Below are 26616 nucleotides of genomic sequence, written 5' to 3' on the forward strand. Positions count from 1 at the left end.
TCATCAGGGAACGAGAGAGGGGAGAGAAAGTGATTCCTGGAGGGCTTGGTCCAGTCATGAGTCCAGAGGCCAGAACCCAGAGCCACTGTAGTGAATGGGCCGCTGTCTTCTCACAGCTGGGTCTCTATAGTCTTCTTGCTGCTGGTTTTACTTTTCCTCTTCACACTGTAATCATGGTAATGTTTATAATGTATGTCTGATCATGTTGCTCATCCACTTACACTCTGCAGTGGCTACCCATTATTCATAGAATCAAGTTGAAACTTCCTAACATGGGATTCAGCTAATATTTAGTCTCATTTCTTGCCATAAGTCACTCCCCCTCAGTGCCCTACATGCACCAAATCCTGTCCCCCACCAAACACACAATGTAATCAGCTATACTGAATTTCCCCCAGTTCTTTAAAAACATTGCTCTCCTTTTTCTTTCTTCATACTTGTTCCCTTTTGTTCTAACTTCGAAGAATCCTTCAGAAATTGACTCAAGCATATCGTCCTCAGAGAGGGTTTTCTTGACCGTCCTCCAATCCAGGCCGGCTCAAGGGACCCACTCAATCTTCACACAGCACTCTGCTTCCCCATGATGGCTCTAACCACACTTCTCTAATTGCCTATTTACTTCTGTCAGTTGCTACGAGGACAGCGCCCATATAAGTCGTGTTCACCTCTGTATTTGCAGCACCTAGTACAGTGCATGGCCCATGGCGGTCTTTCAGGAAACATATCTAAAATGCATGTAAATGAATGAAGTAGCAGTGCTATAGGACTAGGCCTGGGTGGGATTTAGGTGTTCCCAGAAGGGGCCTGAGCTGACACTGATCTGAGAAGTGCCTCGGGCTTCTAACACTCTTTCTGCTGGGATAACTGCAGTTGGGGCTAGGTTGGGGAGGCCGTAAACCATTCCTGACACTGAATGAGAACCAAACTAGTCTCCAGGGAAGAGAGAAGAGGAAATAAAGCATTTTGTTGGGAAATTTGTCCTCAGTAAGTTCACTCTGGGTCATTTAGTTCTTTATGCCCAAAAAAGTTAACACACCCATCAGTAACAGTGAGTGCTCTGATCTTAAATTTGTTTAAAATCAGGACAGGGATGACTACATATAACAAAAGAAGTGAGTCACAAGAAATCCAGTGTTATTAAGAAAATATAGGCCGGGCACGGTGGCTCACACCTGTAATCCCAGAACTTTGGGAGGCCAAGGCAGGCGGATCACGAGGTCAGGAGACTGAGACTATCCTGGCCAACATGGTGAAACCCCATCTCTACTAAAAATACAAAAATTAGCTGGGCATAGTGGCACGTGCCTGTAATCCCAGCTACTCGGGAGGCTGAGGCAGGAGAATCACTTGAATCACGGAGTCAGAGGTTGCAGTGAGCCAAGATCGCGCCACCGCACTCTAGCCTGGTAATAGAGCGAGCCTCCGTCTTAAAAAAAAAAAAAAGCAATAACACTTTATAAACTTTGTGATATTTATTTTCATTTTCAGCATTAACAGAGGTGACAAATATTACGTGTCCATTTTTCTGAACCTATAGCTAAAGCCATCTTTTCCAGAGAAAGAATGAAATTTTTAAAATATTTGAGAAAGAAATCTCCAAATGCTAAAGAAACCTCTGTATAGGAAAGGAAGTTACTCACACATCTACAAAGGAAGAAGAGATGGGGAAGAAGCTCTGGAGGTGCTGAATAGCTCTAGTACATTTTGATTGAGGTCTAGACTAGAGAAACTAGCCTAAAATTACAGTAGGACGTATTAGGTTAGACAGCAGAGGAAGAGATCAAGAGATCCAACTGTCTCTATCTCTCTCTCACACACACACACACTCACACACACACCCCTCACACACATTAGCAGATTGTTGTATACTGAGTTTGTTTAAAAGACAGGGGTATATCCAGGCTACTTTTTCCAAGGCAACTTTAAACATTAAATGACAGATGTTTTTCTTCCTCTAGCAGTTCCTTTTGTAAAAGGAGGGGACTCTACACTTTTAGATTTCTCTTGTTTGGAACCTTGTCAGCATTGCTTTGCCCATTTCAAGAAAATGTTTTCAGAAATTGTGAACATCGCTGATACCATCAGTTCCCTCATCAGAAAAGCAATCAAGCTGGTGTGCATGCACTCTGGATGGTATATGGGGGTGGTCACTGGGAATGGTAGGCCTCTTCCTTGTTATTATGTGTTACTAACCAGAATTTGGGAAATGTATTTGACTATAAATTCTTGATATCAAATCTGCCTGCACCAGCCAGAGATAGGAATAATAGATATCAAGTTAAAGGCAGATTTAAGTGACTGTAGTTTAGGCAAGCACTTGCTAAAAGTTAGGGCAGGGGTCCCCAACCCCCAGGCCCCAGACCAGTACCAGTCCATGGTCTATTAGGAACTGGGCCGCACAGCAGGAGGTGAGCAGCGGGCAGGTGACTGAGTGAAGCTTCATCGGTATTTACAGCTGATCCCCATCGCTGGCATTACCGCCTGAGCTCCACCTCCTGTCAGATAAGCAGCAGCATTTGATTCTCACAGGGGCATGAATCCTACTGTGAACTGTGCATGTGAGGGATCTAGGTTGTGTGCTCCTTATTTTTGTTGCTGATGTTGTTTAGTGTGGTCTGGGGGTGGGGCGGAGGGGAAAGGAGAAGTGTTCTAGCTGGGAGCACCCTCCGGGCATGGAACACAGGTCCTACCTGGAAAGGTCTAAGATTCTCTCATCTGCCCTCCTATGGTGTATTAAGCACCACAGCTGCAGGAGATCAGAATTTTACTGTTTAACTATTTAATGCTGGTTTTCTTACAGCCTACCCTGTATCTCCAGTTTTAGTTCCTATTATTATAAGTTTTTCTGGCCTAGTCCCTGAATCTTTAGAACTTAAATTTCTCTCTGGCTCTTGGCCTGTACTATGACACGAATTTTCGTATTTGTTTTTCTCTCTATGTGTGTTAGCAAAATTGAAGTTTTGAATAAAAGTGTTGCCAAATGATAAAATGTATGGTTGTCAAATATTTATCTATAAGTCTTTTCCTTTATTAAAATAAAAACTCAATTCGTGATTATTGTAGAAAGTTGGAAGCATAAAACAGTCAAATAACCAGTTGTTTGAAAAGCTAAGGGAAAGCCAGTTGTGTTTTGCTGGTGGCAAAATGGAAGGTGCACTGATTCTGGAATAAGAAAACACGGGTTCAAATAGAGGTTCTGCAGTTGCCTGGCTTCGCGGTCTTTAACATGTCAGTAAAATTGAGGCAAAAATTAAATGCCTTACTCTGAAAAGGCATGCATGCGGGAGGGCCCACAGAAAGTAGCCACCCAGTAAAGGTTAAGAGACTTGCACTGAATAATGAGAAAATGGGCGATTAGAGTTTTTAACATGCCTGCACATTTTCTCTCTGTTCTGACCCCACTTCATGACATACAGCAAATCTTAAAAAGAGAGAAAAGAAAAAGAAATAAAGGGAAAAAGAGTATATCGATCTGATATTGCTTTAAGGCCTTCAGAATAGTGATACTTTATATCGAAAGATTGAACCAGTTTTATGAAAACTCAAAACACTTCATTCCCTCCGAGCACTGTGCCTCCACCCCTAGAGGGCAGCATGCCCCCAAAGAAATTCACCCAGGGCCCAATTAGAATCCATCTAAATGGCCAATTACCTTCAATTGAATTATTTCTCATCGACCTTAAAAATAACCCTTGAAACTCATTAGGCACACTATCCAGAATTTAAGGGAGTGTTACCTGCACTTTCTAATGACTCCCTCAGAAGCATGTTTTATTGAGACTGTTAAATAAATAAAGTGCCCAGGAAATTAAGAAACCTGGTGACCAGGCATCGCCTTTGTGGAAGGACTTCTACTCAGGAGGAAGCCCCTGCTGGTTTCCCAGATGAGGCTGCTCCTTTGAAAGTGATTTTCTGCCACAACCTCTCCTCTTCCAACTCTCCTCGGAGCTCAGAAGTGACAAGGTGAGAGCTAGAGGTCCTTGCTCTTCCTCATCCCACCCACCTGCCTCCTTCAGGTCCCTTCATTCCTGGCCCATTAGGTTAAGGGCGCTTAAGGCACTTGAGCCTGGGCTCTTACCCACTGTTCTTTTGTTTCTAGAATTAGCTTTCACTTTCCTTCACTAACACCTTCATCACTGCCTCATACATAATGGAGAAAACACAGGCCTCACCCACTTTCAGACCCCAAATCCTCCCAATAATATGATGAGGCCCACTGCACACAATGCTTCACAGGCTCTCCAGCCCAGCAGCTCTCAAGCATTTGGGGCACATAGCACTGGTGTTTTACACCCAAGTCTCCATGCCGCCTCCTTAGTGTCTTTCTGTCTTCAGGAGCTCTGAGTTGCAATCCAGGCCCAGCTGCTAATCAGAGCCTCGTGGTTCTAATATGCAAAATGAAAGAGGATGCCAGCTGCCTTCACCCAAGTCCTAGAGAGGCAGATAGGGATTAACAGTCACTTTGATGCCACAGTCATCTTGGAGAAAAGATGACACAATTTCTTCTATTCATAGAGACACATCAGTGAGGTTTCTATACTCATTCTGGTTTGATTTTTGGATTTCTAGTGACTTTTTCTCAAAAAATATGGGGTTTGGGTGGATAAAACAGTTTTCATCTATGTATGGGATGTTGTCAAAACAGGACACTAGAGTTGTTTTTGTTTTAATGAAAAATAACACTTCCAATATTGAAAGGCAGTATCCATTAATTCAATCGAACATTATTTCATAAGCAAATATGTTTGAAAAAATTAGCAAGTAAATGCATAAATAAATTACCTACATTGAAAGCTGATACTGGCAGATATGATAACATGTTTCCTGCTAACTAGTTTACATTTCTTTTGAAGTGAATTTCTGGCTGACAGTGTTCATGTCACAGATGCTATCCTCACCTGCTTCATTAAGGCCTGTTTAGAATACAGTTCTAATGTAGGTTTTATTCCATGTAAAGCCACCTAGAGATAATTTTAAATGATGATATCGACTAACAAACACGTAATCAAGAAGCTCTTAAAAATTTATTAAAATTCAGGTCTTTCACCATTAGCAAACCTGCTTCATTAACATATTAATAGATAATGTTCCTGTTCATAATTAGCGTGTATTTTCTTTGCATCATTGTAGTTGAAAGAATTCAGGTGGGGTTTGATAGAAAAGTTTTTTCTATCTCTGCCAACAAAGCACCTGGGGGAATAACCGAAGCTCCTGACCACCCATTTCCATTTTAATCATCTGCTTCCTTCCTCCCACAGAGTTTTTCTCCTTAAGCTCAGTTTTATTTATTTACCCCATATTCAGCCCTCTGTGAATTACAGACATGTTAAGCCATGGACTACCTGCAAGTGAGCAAGGATTTGGCCTACTTACTGAAGGATGAATGCTAACTGCAAGAGAAACTCCAGGTGTAAAAATATTTTCATCCAGAGGTTGAGAAAAGCTGGAATCTGAAAACTGAAAATAAGCTCATCTTTTTCTTCAAAATAATTAAAAATCTTACTTGTTCCATGAGAGTGTACAGAATATAGAATATAGTCCACGTCACGTTTTTATGAAAAGAGTGATGTCCATTTCAAGGAATGATGTTTTACAGAGAGGAATAATTGAGGGATCTGCCTAGGGAGGCTTTTGTTTTTGTTTTTGGAGTGACCACAAAATGAGAGTAAGTCTATAACTGAGGTCTTTGGAATAAAGCTACAGGGTTATTTTGAAATATTCTCACTGCAGTGATATACTACTGGTAACTTATTAGCAATAAAGAATGGAATTGGTACTATCCCTTAAGATGAAAATCTCAAATAAAAGGGAAAATAATATTTATACTAAAAATAGCGATTATCTTCTAATGTGGTCTAAACTGCCAGCCAATTGTGTTGACCACTGCCATTTTGGAGCAACACAATTCTGTGACTTCAGAGCACGTCTTGACATGAGGCAGAAGCCTCCCACATGCTCTAGCATACTGGAACCTCTTGGATGGGTCAGAGATTAGTTTTACTTACAAGGAGCACACACAACAGTCCTGCTGCACTGTGGGTATGGGTTCAAGTGTTTGAGGTCTTAGAGAACATCTAATTGCCCACTTATTTCATGCAGGAGCAAATGCAGGCCCAGAGAAGTCCAACAACATTCTCTAGAGCTCTCAGTTCGTTAGGCGTAGAGTTGAGGATGGCATTAAGGCCTTCTGATTTTTTTAACCATATCTCTTTCTTAAAATTTGCCAGCCCTGATTTTCTCAATAAGAGAAGAATTGAAATTATATCTATGAATTATTAAAATATAGTGATACAACGTGCTGGTTGTGAGGGAAGAATAAGCTGAATATGATCACAAAGAACATTGTCATCGTCCACCCAGGATACCACCTGGATAAAGGGAGGATTCAGTTACAGTACAGGAGAGATACTGCCTCTTTGTCCTTTTAACACTGTGATCCTGAAATGCTATTTCTACATTTGTGAGTTAACAGAACTTAGTGTAACATATCCACTTGAACTTTTTGCAGTGGTGGAAATGTTAGATATCCGTATTAGCCAATACTGGAGCCAATAGCCACATGTGGCTTTGAGCATTTAAAATGTGGCTAGGGCAGCCAAAGAACTAAATTTTTAATTTTATTTAATCTTAGCTAATTTACATTTAGATAGCTGCATGGGGCTAGTGGCTATTCTATTGGACCGCACAGATTCAGCATAGCCTGTTGGAAGAGCTATTATAAATTCAGATAATGTCAGTGAGCTAGAGACCTCTGGTGGAGGGGACTGTTACCTGCAAGACGCTGAGCACAACTTTTTTTTTTTTTTTTTTTTTTTTTTTCTGAGACGCAAACATTTCAAGATTGGTCACACATTTTAATACCAACACCACTGCTTAATGTGACATGCAAATTCTCTAGGCAGTAAGGGATGGAATAACAAAGAATGCAGAGACTAACTATTATATTGATTAATATTTGCTGTGGTGATACCAAGTTTCTGTTACTAGGCTTAACAGGACCCTAGAAGGATAGTTTAACTAGAAGGATAGCTGTATTGTGGTTCTCTGGCACGAGAAATGGAATGTCCCAGGTCCCTAGGCAGATCTAGAAGCATTCTTTGTGATGGGAGATAGTCTCAAGCTGTATCAATTAAGAGGTGATGTAGCTTGGCGGAAGTCTGCACCAAATTCAAGACAATGGCTGTTTGAGCACGTTGCTAGAAAACAAATGCCAGTGCTGTTTCTACCTCCTCGCCGACACACAACCACACACGGTTGCCTCCATAAAGCTAAGGTAACCTGTTGCTCTTAAGGTAGGTTAAAAAGAGAGATTTGGGGCCTTTTTACCCCTCTTAAGTAGCGCTCCCTACAATGGAGTTCACCGATGTATTGGGTTCCTTTCTGACCCTACTGTTTTCCACATCGCTTGTTATACTCTCCAGGAAATTTGAGGCCTCCTTTTTCCTTCTCTCGTAATTCTTACCTCTTCTCAAATTTATCTTTGCTTGGCTTCAATCCTGCTTCCATGACTGAAAGCTACAAAAGTGCCTAAGACAGAGATTGCTAGCTGGCTTTAATAGTTGTCAAAAGTAATAGAACTAATTTTTAGCTAGCATTTTCTAGGCATTTTCTAAATGTAAACTACTTAAAATAATGCTCAATATATGCTGGTTATTATTATTCCTGAGAATTAGAAATATCTTATATAGCCAAGTTCGTCATTTATGGCTTTTGAATTTCTGGCTTATGTAAGTTCCCATGAACCTTAAAGGGATCCAAATGTCTTCCTAAAGACCCATGGATGGTTTGACTACACATTTAGAAAATCAGTGACACTCTATTAAATATGATTGGAATTAATAACTTAAATGGGAAAAGTGGCTAGATATAAAATTTTAAAGAAAATATACTAATCAGCCAGGCATGGTGGCTCTTGCCTGTAAATCCCAGCACTTTGGGTAGCCAAGATGGGAGGATTGCTTGAAGCCAGGAGTTTGAGACCAGCCTGGGCAACATAGTGAGATACTGTCTCTACAAAAATTTTTTTAAAAAATTAGTTGGACATAGTGATGCACACCTGTAGTCCCCAGCTACTTAGGAGGCTGAGGTGGGAGGATCCCTGGAGCCCAGGAGGTTGAGGCTGCTGTGAGGCATGATCGCACCACTGTAATCCAGCCTGGGCCACAGAGTGAGACCCTGTCTCACAACCAGACTTACTGGTTGTGTGATCTTGGGCAAGTTACTCAGGCTTTCCGATTGTGGTCTCTTCCTTTATAAAATGTATATAATAGCAATCACTTCAAAGAACTGTATGAGAATCAAACAACACAGCAAATAAGCCACCAGGCAGTTGGAAGAGTCTCAGGAACTAATCATGGTACATGCCATGATTAACAGTAAAACAAATGGATGATGTTACAAGGCAGTTATAAATAACACAGAATCAGGCACCAATATTTGGATTAGAACCAAACTTATTACTTACTAACCTTAACCTTAAAACATATACATGGCCAGGCACAGTGGCTCATGCCTGTAATCCCAGCACTTTTGGGAGGCCGAGGCAGGTGGATCACCTGAGGTCAGCAGTACAAGACCAGCCTGGCCAACACAGTGAAACCCTGCCTTTACTAAAACTACCAAAAAAAAAATTAGCTGGGTGTGGTGGCCGGCACCTATAATCCCAGCTACTCGGGAGGCTGAGGCAGGAGAATCGCTTGAACCCAGGAGGCAGAGGTTGCAGTGAGCCGAGATCATGCCATTACACTCCAACCTGGGCGGCAAGAGCAAAACTCTGTCTCAAAAACAACAACAACAAAAAACCATAAACACAACAACTCTTATTTTCAGTTTCCTTGTCTATAAAATGGAAATATTTATCCCTGTGTACTTCAAGGGATTATTCTGAAACTCAAATAAGATAATGTTCCTTGAGGTACACTGAAGTTTTAAGTCCCAAATGCTTGGTTTACAATTTTAAATAAATATTAAGAAAATGCTGATTGACAACAAGGATTTTTCTTTCTGATTTGCCTTGACAGTTTAAGGTTGAAAATGACTTTATACCATGAGAGGACCTTTCAGCTTAAAAAATGGTATGAAGTTGAACAATCACGTCAATGTTTTACTCTTTCCTCTTGCCTGGGAATGGAAGGATGAGAAGATTATACACATTTCAGTGGATGAATGTCAACAGTAAATGGACAAAACTGTCATATGGTGCTTACTTCACATTATTTTTCTTCTGAAACTGGACGTATCTTGCCTCTCTTTTTAAACAGGAATAAGTAAGACAGAGCATGCAGCAGATTATCAACAAAGCGGTGGTTGACAATTTTTTTCTGTAAAGGTCCAGACAGTAAATATTTTTGACTTTGCAAGACATATAGTTTCTGTCTCTAAGATTCAACTCTGCTATTATAACAACGGCAAACATGGACAACAAACAGATGAGTGGGTGTAACTGTGTCCTAACAAAAGCTTATTTACAAAAACAGACAGAGGTTGGCCTGTGGGCCAGTTTCCCATTACTCACTTAAACACTCGTTGGTTGGCCACTTGGACCTCAAAGGGAGTAAAGATCACTAATCAAGGTTATTAAACTAAGAGAGCAGGGAGAAGTTGAAAATCATAGTGGCAGGGTATTGTTCTCTTTTAGATCCCATACAATCTTGGATATTTAGAAATATCAAAATGTGGCAAGATATCTGTAGATTTTTAACTCTCCCCAAAGTTTAGTAACCTTAAATAAATATACTTATCACATTTTAACTGACAAATGAAAAAGGTGGCAGTAATAGAGAGGAAATAATGCACTTTCTAACATGGCTTTTTCCATGTTATTTATGCCATGGTAACTAAGATGAAAATTGGAACATAAATGCTCAGCACAGACTAAAGGATGATCTCATCATGACCAACAAAATCAGGGATATTTTCATCACAATGCTCTAGGAGTTATAAGTATAAATCCCTCTATATCAGGGAAAGAATACATTGAGAGGCATCGTAAACTGAAGAAAATGTGGAGTTCAAGGTGGAGAACTACATCCTTAACTTAGGAAAACTACATCCTTAACTTACTGAGATAAACTGGAATTTTGACAGTATGCTACCACGGAGGGAAAGCGAAATAATTTTGCTAGCACATGGGAATACTAAATATCAATATTGGAATATAATAAGTTGGACTTTGGATAAATTTTTCAGGCTTTATTCTGAATTAATGTGCCTTTGAAAATAAATACATTAACTATCAAATATTACTTAATATATATTATATCTGATATGAGCACTTCCCACTTTTGTAGTTGTTTGTGTACTAAATTAAGGCTCCTTCAAACTTACATTTACAATTTGATTCTGTTAATTGGACACAAAGAAAGTAAGTTGCTTTTATCACCAAATAATAATGTTAAGAGTCTGCTTCCTGTGCTGTTGTTATTCCTTGATGTTGGCTGAATAAAAGAACAAATATATGTAAGGACAGATGTCAGTGGGGTTAGCAGAATATGTACACATTCTGGAATTCTTGCAAAACATTTCAAAGGCCTTTGATACATTTTCTTCCTCATCTTTCATTTGCAAAAAGTAAAATAAAATAAAATTTACCCTCAAAGTAAAGGACCCCTCACCCATAAGGTGCTGGGTTTTCTGGCAGTATGCACCCTCTCCCATGTGGGTGTCCACAAATCAGCCTATCTCCCATAAGTTTTGCCTTTCACGTCCATCACTTGTGGGACCCATGACCATCAAGTTGGCCCTCATCTGGTTATTTTGTTCTCTCTCAGGTCAGTCGTGGTGGCTAGCAACCAGATCCTTCTTCCTTAAACGGGCCCTTTTCAGAGCCCACCAAGTGCAAAAAAAAAAAAAAAAAAGCCAGACGCTGTGTTCCAAAAGCAGGGAAAAGGTGACATTAAATCTATTGAAATATAAAATATTTTTCTTTCTTCCTCAGTCTCTCTCGTCATGATGTTTTATTAGATATTTGGTGTTAATATTAGATATTAATTAGATATAATCTAATATATATAATTAGATATAAATATTAGATATTTAATGTCCTCCCTTAGGCCTTAGGGTACTCACTGGGCAAGTGCAGATCCCCACAGATGTGGAGTTGGGGTGGGAAGCACCCCACGACTCAGCATTAGCTGACCATCTACCAGCTGCACTGGTCTCCGAGTGGGGGCAGGAAAGCCAATCTCCCCTTCCCATGGGCTCCCAGCCCCAAACTAAGTGAATGGACGATCCTGAAAAATTGCAGCTTTCATGCTGAGGACACACTGGGTACCTGAAGGTGGCACGGATGAGAGGCTCACCTCACTAAGTCACCCAGTGAACGAGTCATGGAGTTGCCAGCCCCAGCAGACAGCTGCTGACATTCCCCACCTGAGACACCAAGAGGCAAGTGCCTAATCCCAACCTTCCCTGCAGTGGGTAATGACAAAATCCCCCCCTTCCCTGCTGTACCCCCACTGATGTGGCCAGGTCAAGGGGAGACACAGAACCCCTGAGGGAGGTGGGGAGGTGAAGAGAGGTGAGACCACAAGTGAGCAAAGATCCCAAGCCTCTGGTGCATGCTCCATTGTCCCATCAAAATTCACTTAAATAACACAAATAAAAAATAAAATTGTTAAGAATTTCAAGATGAAGATGACAGAATATGAAATCCCAAGCATGGGGCCCTTTGAAGCCACGGCCTTTAGGACTGCACTGGTGGCAAGCCCTTGAAGCCTACAAAATCTGCTCCATATGCCAGCTTTGCATCCTATTCACCAGCTTGAGAGAGGAAGGTACTTCTAAGTGTTTTTAGCCTGGCCTTTGACCCTGCTGTTTGCTACTTGCTCTTCTAAGAGCAAGGACAATTCATACATGGCTTTAAAAATGATTAAAGTTCAACAGGAAGTGGATTTACAATACAGCAGACCAATCCTGGAATAGCTGAGGATTTTAGCTGCAGTTTGTCTTCAGGACACATAAAGGTACAAGCCAACTCACTGGCTTCAAGGTTGTTTTTATTCAGAAATGCTCAGGTCCTCAATTATTTTTATAATGCTGCTGCAGCAAATGCTACTACAAATGAGTCAGCAAATGAAGTAAATTGTACTTGTCATAGACTATAGGCACTTACCATGTATCTTTTGCTAAATTTCTGAATATCTTTTTCCTGTACTAATGAACGGATTGATTCCATGTGATAAACCCTTGTGACACTTGACTTAGCAATAGAGTGTGTTTGAGAGCATCGATCACCAACACTTCAGATTTGGCAGATGTGACTCTGCTCATCCCCAAAGGACACTTCTGTGGACATACAACTTCGGCTGAGGTGACCTGGTCACTCAAATTAGAGTAGCAGCTATAACTTCAGCTAGGCCATGGACTCTGGCTTACCTATCCAGGGCTCTGTTACAGGTGACCACTGCCACCTCCTCTGGCTTGGTACCTATAAAATAAAATTTGTGCTTCCTGGTACATAAAGGAGTTTTGCTCCTATAAACTGCCACCACTATTCCAGGATTGAGCCCTGAGGATGCACGGGCAACTTCTGTCATAATGAGTGGTTAGTTCATTTATGTTTAAAAAATGGCTATTTTTCTATTTCTCTTTTTGGTTTACAGCTGTGAAACAGTGAAATCATATATAATTTTCTAAATAGTTTATCATTTAAAATATCTAATTAAGTCCAAAGCTTGTTCCAGAAATAAATGGGTTGCTTTGGGAACTAATTAAGTTAGCAACTGGGTTCTGTTTATGTTTTAAAATAAAATATTTTGAAGTTGTTCAAAAAAAGTAATGTGCAAATAAAAGGAATGAAAAAGAAACCCTCTCCTGCGTCCAAGATCTCCCTTAACTGTTAAGGTGCCTAATACCCCCAAATTAACAATCACTTCTTAGAATTAAACACTATCTTTCCCAGCTGCTAAAAATATAAATATCTGTGGGTGGAGTAAAAAAAAAATACTAATTCATTAATATCTTACTGGTAGTTGGCCAGTCACATCTATTTCCCCCAGGAAAGTACAAAAATGACCTAGGAAGGGCAAACTAAAGAAGGTCAGAGAACGAGAGTGCAGAAAGAAAAAAATGGGAGATGAGGTCATCCGCCAGCAAACTTTGCCCATTATTCTTCCTTTGGTGCATTGCGACTACATCTTGTATTAGTTATTGATTCATCACGTTTCTTTCCAAGAGTCCACGGAAACTTTCAGAACTAGATTTCACAATCTACCACCCTAAGCTCTGTTCAAATTGCCCATAGGAAGATTCTCTTTCCTCTACCTTTTCTAATTAATTCCTCTAGCTAGGTATTCTTCTCAACTACTATTAGTATCAGGCAACCCTTTTTACCCGTTAGTGGTTAATCCTACAGTCTTTTTGAAACTATTTCCTCTTTTTATTCAAGTCATCAGGACTTGACTGACATGTGCTGGTGTATGTAGATTTTGTTACTCTTTTATAAATTACTGTATCGCATATCTTACATTTCTCAGCAGAGACAATACTGAACATTTTCACTTGAAAATTAAAACAAAATTATAAAATTTTCTTTAAAAAAATCAGTAGAAGGAAGAACTAACACATGATCCAATGTGGATAAACTTTAAAGACATTATGCTAAGTGAAAGAAGCCAGACACGAAAGACCACTTATTCATGATTCCATGTATATGAAATGTCTAGAATAGGCCTGTCTATACAGGCAAAAAGTAGATTAATGGTTGATTATATGGGGAGTGACTCCTAATGTCCAAGAGGCTTCCTTTTGAATGGAGGGAAATGTTCTAATATTGGATTGCTGTGACGGCTACCCAACTCTGTAAATATACTAAGGCCATGGAATTACACATTTACAGTGGGAAAATGTTGCGGTGTGTAAATTATGTCTTAATAAAGTGGTTTAAAATATAATATCAGTGGACATTAGCTTTTGCTGGAGATATATATCTAAATCCAGTTCCCCATCTTCTTCACCTCTCCTTTTTCTTTTGGTCAGTGTCTACTTTTACTCCTCCTACTGTAGTATTCTAGAACTCATCTGGCCATTCTATAACCAAGAACATCCCAAATTTTCTTTAAAAATGTATTAAATACATAGAAATATATAAAGCTAAGAAAGTAGGGAACAATTACTAAAGTATAAATTTAGGATTTGTTTTATGAACTCTTCCTTAGTTCCTTTACATTGACAAGTTTGCCTAATAAACTTTAAGTATGTCTATAGGTATGCAAGATTTATTTAAGCCCTTATTAAAGTACATTTGTTTTAGGAAAGACATCCAGGAAGAGGTAGAGAGGTGAGCTGGCCCAAAACAGGGCTTCTAAGGCCAGCGGAGCCAGAGTTCCCCAGTGCTCACAGCCACTGGGACAAGGAGCTGCCAATAAACCTTTGGATACATACGCAGTTCCTAAACATGTATTACTTGGCTGCAGGAATTGAAATGAGAAAAAGAAAGTGGGGAAAGCTAAATAGAAATTAATAATATCAAGTGCTATTATTGGCCATTACTGTGCACTAGGCACTGTATTAAGTGCTATACACACATTCTAGTAATCCACACAACAATCATATGGGGTATTTGCATCTCTAAAATACAGACGAAGAAAGTGAGGGTCAAGGACATAAACTGCCTGAGGCCTCATAGCTAGCAAAATAATCCCTATGTACTGTTATAAGAAGAAATATATTTATTTAATATGTTATGTAACATTATATATATATATAGTGATATATATAATGTTAAGAAGATATAACACCTCTCATTCAGTAAAGAACCCCAGAAAATTACCTGTGCATTCTAAATCCCAGAGAATGTGTGAGAACTGAAGTTCCATTTTGAAACCCACTATTTTAATGTTATAGAATTAAGGCTGGTGGTATCACGGATGGGCTAGTTGTTTATATATATATATATATATATATATATATATATATATATATATATATATATATATATATATATATATATGCTTATGCTGTTCTAGAGAGCTGAATTGCTTCTCCCAGAGTATAAAAATGAGCTTTAACTTATAACAAAGGGAAATATGTCATATTACTACTTATTTTAAACCGACCCCTGGAGTGTTGTGATTTGTCCATCTTTGATTAAAGTTCTTCCCAAGCAGGCTGATTTTATGAATTTTCCTGAACTGTGTTAGATGGCATCACATTAGCATCAACATGAATGAGTAGCGAGGAGTGGGCTTGGCACAAAGGCGTGACCTCGTATTAGCTGCTATTCTGATACTTTATTTGTCAGCACTGATTCAATAGCGGGCAGAAAAGGCTCATAGGAGACTATGCAGAAAGGCTAGGCTACACTTTACAGCCTTTCTCAAGCCATCAGGGCAAAGAATTCATGCTTACTTACATCCATAATTATATGTGGCATTTTGGCTCTGTAATTAAATTCAAAATAAATCACATGCAGCAATTTGTTAAATTTAAATGCTCTTACAAAAAAAACAAGAAGATCAGTGAATGAAATGAGTTTCTGAACTTAGGGGTATGATTTGAAGAAAGATTGTCATTCACTCGAACTAGCAGGGTTTGTGGCTGCAAAAATAAACCCAGTAATAATTCTGCTGCATCTAGGATGTGATGAGGCCATTAGAATCTGTGCCATTGGGCCGCGTGCGGTGGCTCACGCCTGTAACCCCAGTACTTTGGGAGGCCGAGGTGAGCAGATCATGAGATCAGGAGATCGAGACCATCCTGGCTAACATGGTGAAACCCTGTCTCTACTAAAAATACAAAAAATTAGCTGGGCGTGGTGGCGCGTGCCTGTAATCCCAGCTACCTGAGAGGCTGAGGCAGGAGAATCACTTGAACCGAGGAGGCGGAGGTTGCAGTGAGCTGAGATCCTGCCACTCCACTCCAGCCTGGGTGACAGTGAGACTGTCTCAAAAAAAAAAAAAAAAAAAAAAAAGGATCTGTGCCATTGGATTGCATTATACAGGAAATAACTGCAGTAAACCCTCATGTATGAGAAACTCAAAACTTTAAGTTCAAAATAAGTAATGTTGGCAACCCCCTTTGGATCCCCTCCCTTTGTATGGGAGCTCTGTTTTCACTTTATTTCACTCTATTAAATCTTGCAACTGCACTCTTCTGGTCCATGTTTGTTACGGCTCAAGCTGAGTTTTCACTTGCTGTCCACCACTGCTGTTTGCCGTGGTGGCGGACCACCGCTGACTTCTATCCCTCTGGATGCGGCAGGGTGTCCGCTGTGCTCCTGATCCAGCGAGGCGCCCATTGCCGCTCCCGATCAGGCTAAAGGCTTGCCATTGTTCCTGCACAGCTAAGTGCCTGGGTTCATCCTAATCGAGCTGAACACTTGTCACTGGGTTCCATGGTTCTCTTCCATGACCCATGGCTTCTAATAGAGGTATAACACTCACCACATGGCCCAAGATTCCATTCCTTGGAATCCGTGAGGCCAAGAATCCCAGGTCAGAGAACACGAGGCTTGCCACCATCTTGGAAGCTCTGTGAACAAGGACCCCCCGGTAACATTTTGGTGACCGTGAAGGGACCTCCAAAGCATTTGTCTCTTCCAGAATCAGAGCTGAAAAACTACGAATCATTCTTCAAATGGAGCCCAGATGCAGTCTTTGACTAAGAGCTGCTGCGGACCCCTGGACTGGCCTGCTAGCCCATGCTCCGATGTTAATGACCTCCAAGGCAACCCTCCCGAGGAAATCTCAACTGCGCAACCCCTACTATGCCCTAATTCAGCAAGAGCAGTTAGAGCGGTCGTCGGCCAACCTCCCCAACAGCACTTGGGTTTTCCTGTTGAGAGAGGGGACTGAGAGACAGGACTAGCTGGATTTCCTAGGCCGACTAAGAATCCCTAAGCCTAGCTGGGAAGATGACCGCATCCACCTTTAAACACGGGGCTTGCAACTTAGCTCACACCCAACCAATCAGAGAGCTCACTAAAATGCTAATTAGGCAAAAACAGGAGGTAAAGAAATAGCCGATCTATTGCCCGAGAGCACAGTGGGAGGGATATAAACAAGGATTGGGAAATAAACCCAGGCATTTGACAACCCCCTTTGGGTTCCCTCCCTTTGTATGGGAGCTCTGTTTTCACTCTATTTCACTCTATTAAATCTTGCAACTGCAAAAAAAAAAAAAAAAAAAAAAAAAGTAATGTTGATAGTCTGGTTTTAATGTATTTTCCAAAATAATTTAAGGTCTCTTAAGAATTATATGTAATATTTATTAAAATCCAGTATAATTTTTCCTAGTCCTTCAGAAGAAGCTAAGATACAAAGAAGAGAATTATCCAAATCGGCATCAGAACCTGGATAAATCAAAATAACTATGTATAGCACCACTACTTCATGCTTACTGAAGCATGTTGTAGCATGTTTTTAGCATATTTTTCAGCTTAAAAGCACTCTTACATACATTACATAGGTATAGGTGTCCCTAGAGAGTCCAGAAAAAGACTTTTAATTTTAGTCATCTTAAGATGCTTGCTGTCAGTTGGGGAAGTCTGACTGGGTGGGACACGGTGAATGGGGCAGCCTAGGGCCAGACTTGCCCAGTGGACTTGGAAAGTAGGACGGGGGTTGATAAGGGGATTTTTCTAAGTGTTGTCATTGAAAGAACTTCACGTTCCAGAACCTGGACATTATGCATGAACGATGTAGCAGAATTATTACTCTGTGCGGAGGAGTGTAGTGTGTGCTGGTGTGGTTGGGGATGTAAAAGTCTTCACTTTTCCAGCTGGGTGCAACATCTTGCTCTGGGCACGCTAACAAGAGGGGCTACATTTCTAGTGTGCCCCCCCCCCGCCATGGGAGAGAGGCAAAGGAAAGCCATATTTGTCTACCTACATCTTTCTCATGTCTACAAACTTTGCCCTGCTTATTGGCTGCTTTAGGAGTAAATCAAAGTAAAATCAACCTTGAACCAAGTCTAAGTTATTGTTCTTGCCCATCCGTGAACCTGAAACAAACTTTGTGGTCTGCTGAATGCAGTGTCGTCAGCTTCCATGGCTTCCATGCCTGAAGCCAGGCTCCCAAAATCTGAATTACAGGTATTTCAGTCCATTCTAAAGTTATTTTTAGAAAACAAGCAAATATAATGCTCCAACTTCTCATGGAAACAATCCACAAAAGACAAGCAGCTTCTGCAATCAGACTTTTAAAAAATTCCGTTTTACCTAAGAAAACTTGGTGGATACTTACTTTACATTTCTTTTTAACCAAAGGACTGATTCTTATTTTCCCAAAATGAAAGGAGTCTTTTCTAAAGGTTGATATCTACCATATTATATCTGCCATATTCTCTGTTAGAGGCAAGACAGTAAGTCCAGCCCACACTCAGGAGGGGATTGCACAAGGAAATGAATCTCAGAGAGTGGGATCAGAAAGGGGGACATCTTCCATGCTTCTTACCACAATATTCAGGGTCACCAACAGTCAAAGAAACACAAACAAAGTACCATTTTAATTGTTTGTATTAAAAGACTTTGGAAATAATAATATCCAGGAATTGCCAAAGTATTATGAAACATGCTTTGTTAACAGCAAATATAAATTGATATGGTGCTTTGGAAAGCAATCTATAAATACACATTAAGATCCATAAAATATTCCAATCTTTTAAATACTGTAATCCTACTTCTAAGAATCTATCCTAAGGAAATAATTATAAAAACAAAAAATAAAACAAAAAATCTGTATGCATGGACATGTCTATTGCAGTATTATATATAATAGTAAAATTGAGGGCAATGGTAAAATACTATCAGAAAGGATCAATTAAATAAACATGTTCATCTACTTTATAAAATGTTATATAATTGTTTTTAAGATCATGGTATAACTGTGAAATACTTATAATTTAATATAAAATTTAAAAATAAAGATATAAAACTTTGTATAAATAATAATTATTATCAGGCAAAAATATATGTAAGAATAAAAGACTAAAAGAATTATTCCCAAATGCCATCAATAACCGAATTTGAATGGTAATATCATAGATGATTTTTGCCTTCTGTTGACACCTTTTGACTTTTTTTATTGTAATTTTTTAAATAAGAAAAAATTAATTATGTAGGAGTTGATTCATCAATGCACAGTTGTGATTACAGGAAACCAAACTCCTCTGAATTATGGGACTTTTTTGCCCAATTATTCTTTCTGTGAATTCAAGTGTTTCCTAAATCTGTTTTGTTTGCCTTAAAAATATCACTGTATATCTATATACATTACATAGTGCATCTATAGTTTTCCAAGCATTTTACAGCTACTCTTCAATTTTATTGTCACTGCATTATTTGATTTATTTTTCCCACAGCAGAGTCAGAAAATTTAGCCTCGAAAAGGTTGCTGGTGAGATTGCAGAGCAAATAAAACTCACGCACTGCTAGGAAAAGCAAGATGGTACAGCTGCTTTGGAAAACAACTTGGCAATTTCTTATCCAGTTAAACATGAACTTATCACATGACCCAGCATGCAATCCCATGCCTACAGATTTACCCAAGAGAAATGAACACTCATGTTCACACACAATATGTAGCATATTCCTAGTAAATTTGATCTTAATCACAAGAAAACTGGAAACAACCTAAATGTTCTTCAACTGGTGAATGAATAAACAAAGTATGGTACCTCCATACAATGAAATACCCCTCAACAATAAAAAAAGAAAGAACTACTAAAATATGCAACAATGTTAATGAATCTCAAACATTATGCCAAGTAAATGAAGCCACCCTCAAAAGGCTATGTAATGTATGACTCCATTTACATGACATTTTGGAAAAGGCAAAATTATAGAGTCAGAAAACAGATCTGTGGTTCCTAGAGGCAAAGGTTGGCTGCAAAAGAATGGCACAAAGAAATTTTTGAGATGACAAAATTGTACTGTACCTTGGTTCTGGTGGTGATTATATGATTATGTCTTGTCAGAACAGAACTGTGCACCATGAAGACTGTGCTTTACTGTCTGTAAAAAGAGAAGATTAAGTGATTTGCCTAAGTCCACTGGAGTAGGATGGCACTGTTTCCAATAAAGAGTATTTATTGCCTATATCTCTTTACCTTCACTGCTGCTATTCATAAAATAGAAGTATCTTTTATTAAAGATATGTCAGGCACCAACAAACAGGTTGGGAAATTTTGGTGAGTCATGGTTCCTACAACGATGACCCTAAAAAATAACCATTTTAATGGGTTTGAGTGCCTGGGGGAATTGGATTTCAGTGGTGTTTCCTTCCTATTAAGGATCTCTTGTGTTCCTGCAGAGAGTGGCCTCTAGTTACTATAGCATCAGAGTTTTTCCTCTGGGAAAAGAAGGAAAGGAAAACTGACATTTTATTGAATTCCTCCTATGGTGGTAGAAGGAGCAGAGGATACAAAGTTTTATTTATATTATCTCATTTTATCATTTTATCCTCATAACAGCTTTTTTTTTTTTTTAAAGTAGGGACTTGCTCTGTTGCCCAGGCTGGAGTGCAGCGGCGTGATCATTACTCACTCCAGCCTTGATCTTCTGGGCTCAAGCAATCCTCCCATCTCAGCCTCTAGAGTAGCTGGGACCACAGGCCCTCACCACCATGCCCAGCTAATTTAAAAAAATTGTGTAGAAACTCCTCACCATATTACCCAGGCTGGTCTCAAACTCCTGGGTTCAAGATCCTGCCTTAGCCTTCCAAAGTGCTGCATTTACAGGTGTAAGCCACTGTGCCTGGCCTCAACAGTTTGCAAACCAATATATTATTATTTTACACACAAAGAAACTGGGGCTCCTAGGGATTAAGTAATCAGATGAGAGTGAACTCGGTCACCTCTATTCTTAATAGGATTCCAGTTTACTTGAGCATAGACAATTGACTCATAGACTTGTTTCTAGTGCTGAATGGACTAATAGTAAACCTAGAGTCTCTCATTGGCCTTGACTGACCTCCTTGCCACTGCTAAGTGATCATGTTTCCTATCTCTGCAGACCATTATCATCCCAGCAGCTCAGTTTCCTCTGGCTTAGTGGATGAGACTTTTGTCCCATTATAATGCCCAGGCTGAAATGCAGTGGCTATTCATAGGTACGATCATAGCACCCTACAGTCTCTAACTCCTGGCCTCAAAGGATTCTCCTGTCTCAGACTCCCAAGTAGCTGAAACTACAGGCATGTGCCATCATGCCCAACTCACAAGATCTATGCTTATCTGAGATTTAAAGGACACAAATGAAGCAAAAGCCAATTTTTAAAGTGACATACACATTGTCACCTACCTTCTGGCTCACCTATTAGTCTGTAACAGCTCCACCTTCCCCTGAATTCTCCTTCAGCTTCTCTAACTCCTAGGCTAGGTGTGTCTTCAGCTCCATGACTAAAGGCACCAATTTCTTTTGCAGGGTATCCATGCCATCAAGATCAGCATCAGTAAGAACTAACACAAGTTTTAGCTTATCCTTTCGGGTTTCAGGATGTGCTTGGTGGTTCTGGCTTGTCCTTTCTCTCTTGAAGTTTACATACCTTCCTAACTGCCTGTCCTGAGAAACTTCAAGCTCTAATATCACTTTACAGAGACTTCTCGACCAGCTTTCACAATTGAGGTCAAATCTCTGTAACAAAGTTCTCTGTTTGTGTATGTATGTATGTGTGTTAAATATATATCCGGGATATATGTCTCAATATATCTATATTTATATCAATCAATCAGCCATCTCTCTATCTATATTTTCTAGTAGCCCTGCTTCTCTAATTGAATCTTGACTAAAAAAGCTTTTCATCTGATCCATGACCCACTTTGCTTCCTGTACTTCATGTCAAAGTTTGAGAATATTGGTTAGTTTCTCTCAAAGTCTCTTTGATTTAATTCTCTGGTAATTTTGTTGTTTCTCAGAAGGGGCTTTCGCTTCAATATGCAATGACTTTGTTCAGTCCTATTGAATGTACAATTTATTTAGCAGAAATTTATTTACTTTTCTGGCACATGTTATTATCTTTGCTTAGTAAATTAGAAGTAACAATCAATCCATAAAAGATTTAGGTGCTGGGGCTTATGTAACCATTTTCTCCAGCTGCCTCCTAGGAAAAAAAGATTGTCAACCCAAGTCCAATTTTGTCTGTTCTATGCTCATACAAATGTGACTCCATTAACTCTAGCTCTTGGTTTGAAGAAAATTGCTGGGGGTAAAAATAATTAGGTCACTGGTACCACTTCCAGCTATTACTAACTAGTGACAAACATCTCCAACCACTGTAGGCAAGTAGAAAACTAGATAAAACATATAAAACAACTTTTCAGACATTAGGTCACAAATAGTTCAGGACTATGGTCCCTGAGAAAAGAGAAACAGATGACGAGAGCCTTACAATCACCCAAGCTTTCTGCCTGCAATAAGAACCTGGACAATGACACAGGAAAGGAATCCCAAGACCATATGGCAGTCTTGCTAAGTTGAGAAGACAGGGATCAAAATTTGAGGAGGGTGAGGTGGGTGGAATGTGTGAGAGCACTAGAAGAGAGCTATGCCAACAAAAGAGCTCCAGAAATATTCATAGTGTCCTCTTGAGTCTTTGAATATAAGCAGCACATAAATAGGATGAGATTCCAGAAGGCTAGGCAATGAATGAAGCTGTAAATTAAAAATTTCCCATAGCTTACACTGGGCTGGGAAGTGTTTGGGTTCTAATAAGGCAGAGTAAAGAGATTTTGTTTGCACTGGTCATTCAGTAGAGATCCTAGAAATGTTACACCTTAGTAGTAGAGTTAAGCTAACTATATAGGGTAAGGCTACTCTAGCTTTGTTCTAAAAGCTTAAAAGTAAGTCCTCAAATGACCAAGCTGATCAGCAAGAAACTTGTCTGTCTGATCAAACAAAATCCAACACTCAATGAGGAAAGTAACAAAATCTTAACACACAACAGTGTAATATTCACAATATCTAAAATCCAATTTTAAAATGATGGCAAGTAAAGAAGCAGGAAAATGTTACTCAGAAGAAAAAATTGGACAATAGAAAGCAACCCAGAAATAAAGGAGATGTTGGGATCAGTAGAAAGGACTTTAAAATAGCTATTATAGGGCCTGGTGCTGTGGCTTATACCTATAATCTCAGCACTTTGAAAGGCCAAGGTGGAAGAATCGCTTGAGGCCAGGAGTTCAACACCAGCCTGGGCAACATAGTGAAATCAAAAAATTAGCTGGACATAGTGGCACATGCCTATAGTCCCAGCTACTCAGGAGGCTGATGCAAAAGGATTACTTGAGCCCAGGAGTTTGAGGTTACAGTGAGCTGTGATTGCACCACTGCACTCCAGCCTAGGTGATACAGAGACTCTGTCTCAAAAAAACAAATAAACAGGGCCAAGTGCGGTGGCTCATGCCTGTAATCCTAGCACTTTGGGAGGCCAAGGTGGGCAGATCACCTGAGGTCAGGAGTTTGAAACCAGCGTGACCAACATGGCAAAATGCCATCTCTACTAAAAATACAAAAATTAACTGGGCATGGTGGCAGGCACCTGTAATCCCAGCTACTCAGGAGGCTGAGGCATGAGAATCACTTGAATCTGGGAGGCGGAGGTTGCACTGAGCCAAGATTGGGCCACTGCACTCCAGCCTAGGCAACAGAGTAAGACTCCATCTCAAAAACAAAAACCAATTAAACAAACCAAAAAAAAAACCACACACATACAACAGATATTACAGATGTGTTCAAAGATTTAAAGAAAAACATAAACATAATGAGTGAAGAAATAGAAGACATGAAGACCAGCAAATGGAACTTCCAGACATGCAAAACAAAATATCTGAAATCACTAATTTACTGGAAGCTTAAAAGAAGATTAGACAGATTAGGGGGAAAAAATCACTAAACTTGAATACATGGCAATACTATTCAAACTAAAGCACAAAGAAGAAGAAGAAAAAGAACAAATATTTTATGAACTATAAGAAAATTTCAAGCAGTCTAGTGTCCTTAAAATTGAAGCCCAAAAAGAGAAGGGACAGAAAAATTATTTAAATAAATAATGGCCAAAAACGTTTCAAATTTGTTGAAAACTATAAGCCCACATATCCAATACATTCAACAAAGTTCAAGCATGATAATCACAAAGAACCATGAAGGCACATAATACACAATTGCTGAAAATAATAACAATGAGAAAAATATTAAAAACAGCCAGAAAACCAAAGATAAGGATGACAGAAGCCAGGTCTGGGGGCACATGCTCGTAGTCCCAACTACTTGGAAGGCTGAGGCAAAAGGATCACTTGAACCATGGAGTTAGAGGTTATAGTATGCTATGATTGTACCTGTGAATAGCCAATGCACTCCAGCCTGGTAAACATAGCAAGACCCTGTTTCACAAAAAAGAATACAGGTGAATTCTCATCAAAAATAATAAAGGCAGAAGAAAATAGAATAACATCTTTAAGGTTCAAAAAGAAAAGAAATTTTCAACCTAGAATTCTATAGTCAACAAAAATATTCTTCAAAATGGAACACAGGAGAAAACATCGTTTGACCAACAAAACCTTGGTTGTCAGCAGACTTGAACTACAAAAACGTTAAAGGAAGTTCTTCATACTGAGAGAAAATAAAAGCCACACAAAGGAATAAAGAGTGCTAGAAATGGCAAATATATGAATAGGAATAAAAGATAGTTTCCCTGGTTTTAAAATTTATTATTTAAAAATAATAGACTGTTTATTATGTATATAGAAGTAAAATGTATGACAACAGAAATATTGAATTATACTGTTATAAGGTGTTTACATTATATGTGAAGTGCTAAAATATTATTTGAAAGCAAACTATAAGTTAAAGATGTATATTGTAAACTGTAGATCATTTCTTAAGAGTTATAGCAAATAAACCAATGACAAAGATAAAACTGAATACTAAAGAAATACTGAACTACCAAAAGATGGCTGAAAAAAGGGGTAAAAAGAACAAAGAACAGAGAGAACAAATATTAGACAAATAGAAGTATGATAGAATTAAAACTACTGTACTAAAAATTACTTTATATGTGGTCTAAATACACCAGTTAAAAGGCATGAATTATCAGTCTGGATAAAAAAGCAAGACTCAAGTATATGTTATCTACAAGAAAAAAATAAATGTAAAGACACAGACAGATCAAAAATAAAGCTAGGCACAGTGGCACATGCCTGTAGTCCCAGCTACTCAGGAAACTGAGGCAGGAGGATCACTTCAGGCCAGGAGCTGGAGGCTGCAGTGCTCTTTGATCATCCCTATGAGTAGTCACTGCATTCCAGCCTGCTCAACATAGTGAGACACCATATCTAAAACAACAACAACAAAGAAAGATGAAAAGTAAAAAAAAAAAAAATGCTTCTCATAATGGCAAAGTAGCTTCTATTTAACCAATTCTTTTTCAGATAACTGTAAATTCCAGAAAAAAATATAAAAAGACTACCTAAAAGCCCCAGAGAATAACTCAAAGCCGACAAAAAGAATAAGAGCGTCAACAGTTGGATGAAGAGAATGGAATTGGAGAAGTATCTCTCTTTTATGGCTTTTTCTTGAAGAGACTCCACACAGTAGCAAACTCACAGAGCCTCCACAATGAATTATTCACAAGGACCAGATGCAATCCAATGTTACTAGAAATATGAAGAAAAAGGAAAATGAGACCCATACACAATTGATACCAACCCCAAGATGATCCAGATGTTAAATTTAGCAAACAAGAATTTTAAAGCTGCATTATAACTATGCTCAAAGGACATAAAGGAAAATATGCTTGTAATAAATGAAGAAATAGAAACTATAAAAGGAACCAAGTGGCCTGGAATGGTGACACATGCATGTAGTCTCAGTTACTCAGGAAGCTGAGGCAGGAGGATCACTTGAGTGAAATGAATTAAAACATGAATTCATGAAATACATTTTTCATGAATTTCAAAAATATGAGATTCAACTAAAGGAAGTTGAAAAACAACAGGAGTTCAAGACCAGCCTTGGCAACATGGTGAGATTTCATCTATAAAAAAAAAATTAAATAAGAATCAAATGTCAAGGGAGTAAACTGAGTACAATGGTAGGAGTGTGGTATTCATGTCCAAAGTGACCTTGGAGGTTTCCAGGCCAACCATTAAGTTTAGCTTGTGATGCTTATGATTAGATTCACTAATTTGGCATTGCCAGCTCACTTGATGGAGTTATATCCTCTTTATCTAATTTCTTAAGGTCTATCTCAGTTTACGAGCCTCTTAAAATAATTAATCTTCCAAGATCTGATAATTAAACACTGTGTGGAATAAACTGGATCATTTTGAAATAACTGTCAACTCAACATTGCTGCAGTTTCAAAGTCCAACCACAGGTCTTTTTCCCATTAAATCATGTGATGCTGACCAGAATATCAAGATAAAGTACAACCTATACTGTGCTTCTAGGGCTTGGGCTTTAACTTTCACATAAAGGCACATTAATGATGACCAGGAAGGACCCATGAGCCCAGCTTTAAAATGTATGAGAGTTATTCCTTTCTGTTGCATGCATCAGGTTGATAAAGTCCACCAGTTTAAGCAGGACCCAGCTTAATACCTACTGAACTTTGCTTAACTTCTGTTGGAGGTTCTCCAGCCGCAACAAAATGGAAGACGTTGACTGAACAGGCATCAAATTGA

The 26616-nt window shown here is 39.1% G+C and overlaps 1 long non-coding RNA gene across 1 annotated transcript; it reads right to left on the reverse strand.

Moving 5' to 3' along the window:
- On the reverse strand, positions 1-26616 carry LOC134757107 (uncharacterized). Its single transcript, XR_010130718.1, has 3 exons — positions 26538-26616; positions 19876-19951; positions 1-165 (listed from the first exon to the last, which is right to left on the reverse strand). It is a non-coding gene; the product is annotated as an uncharacterized lncRNA (long non-coding RNA).

This window comes from Gorilla gorilla, chromosome 15 (genome assembly GCF_029281585.2).
Source record: "Gorilla gorilla gorilla isolate KB3781 chromosome 15, NHGRI_mGorGor1-v2.1_pri, whole genome shotgun sequence".
Taxonomy (NCBI): Eukaryota; Metazoa; Chordata; class Mammalia; order Primates; family Hominidae; genus Gorilla; species Gorilla gorilla.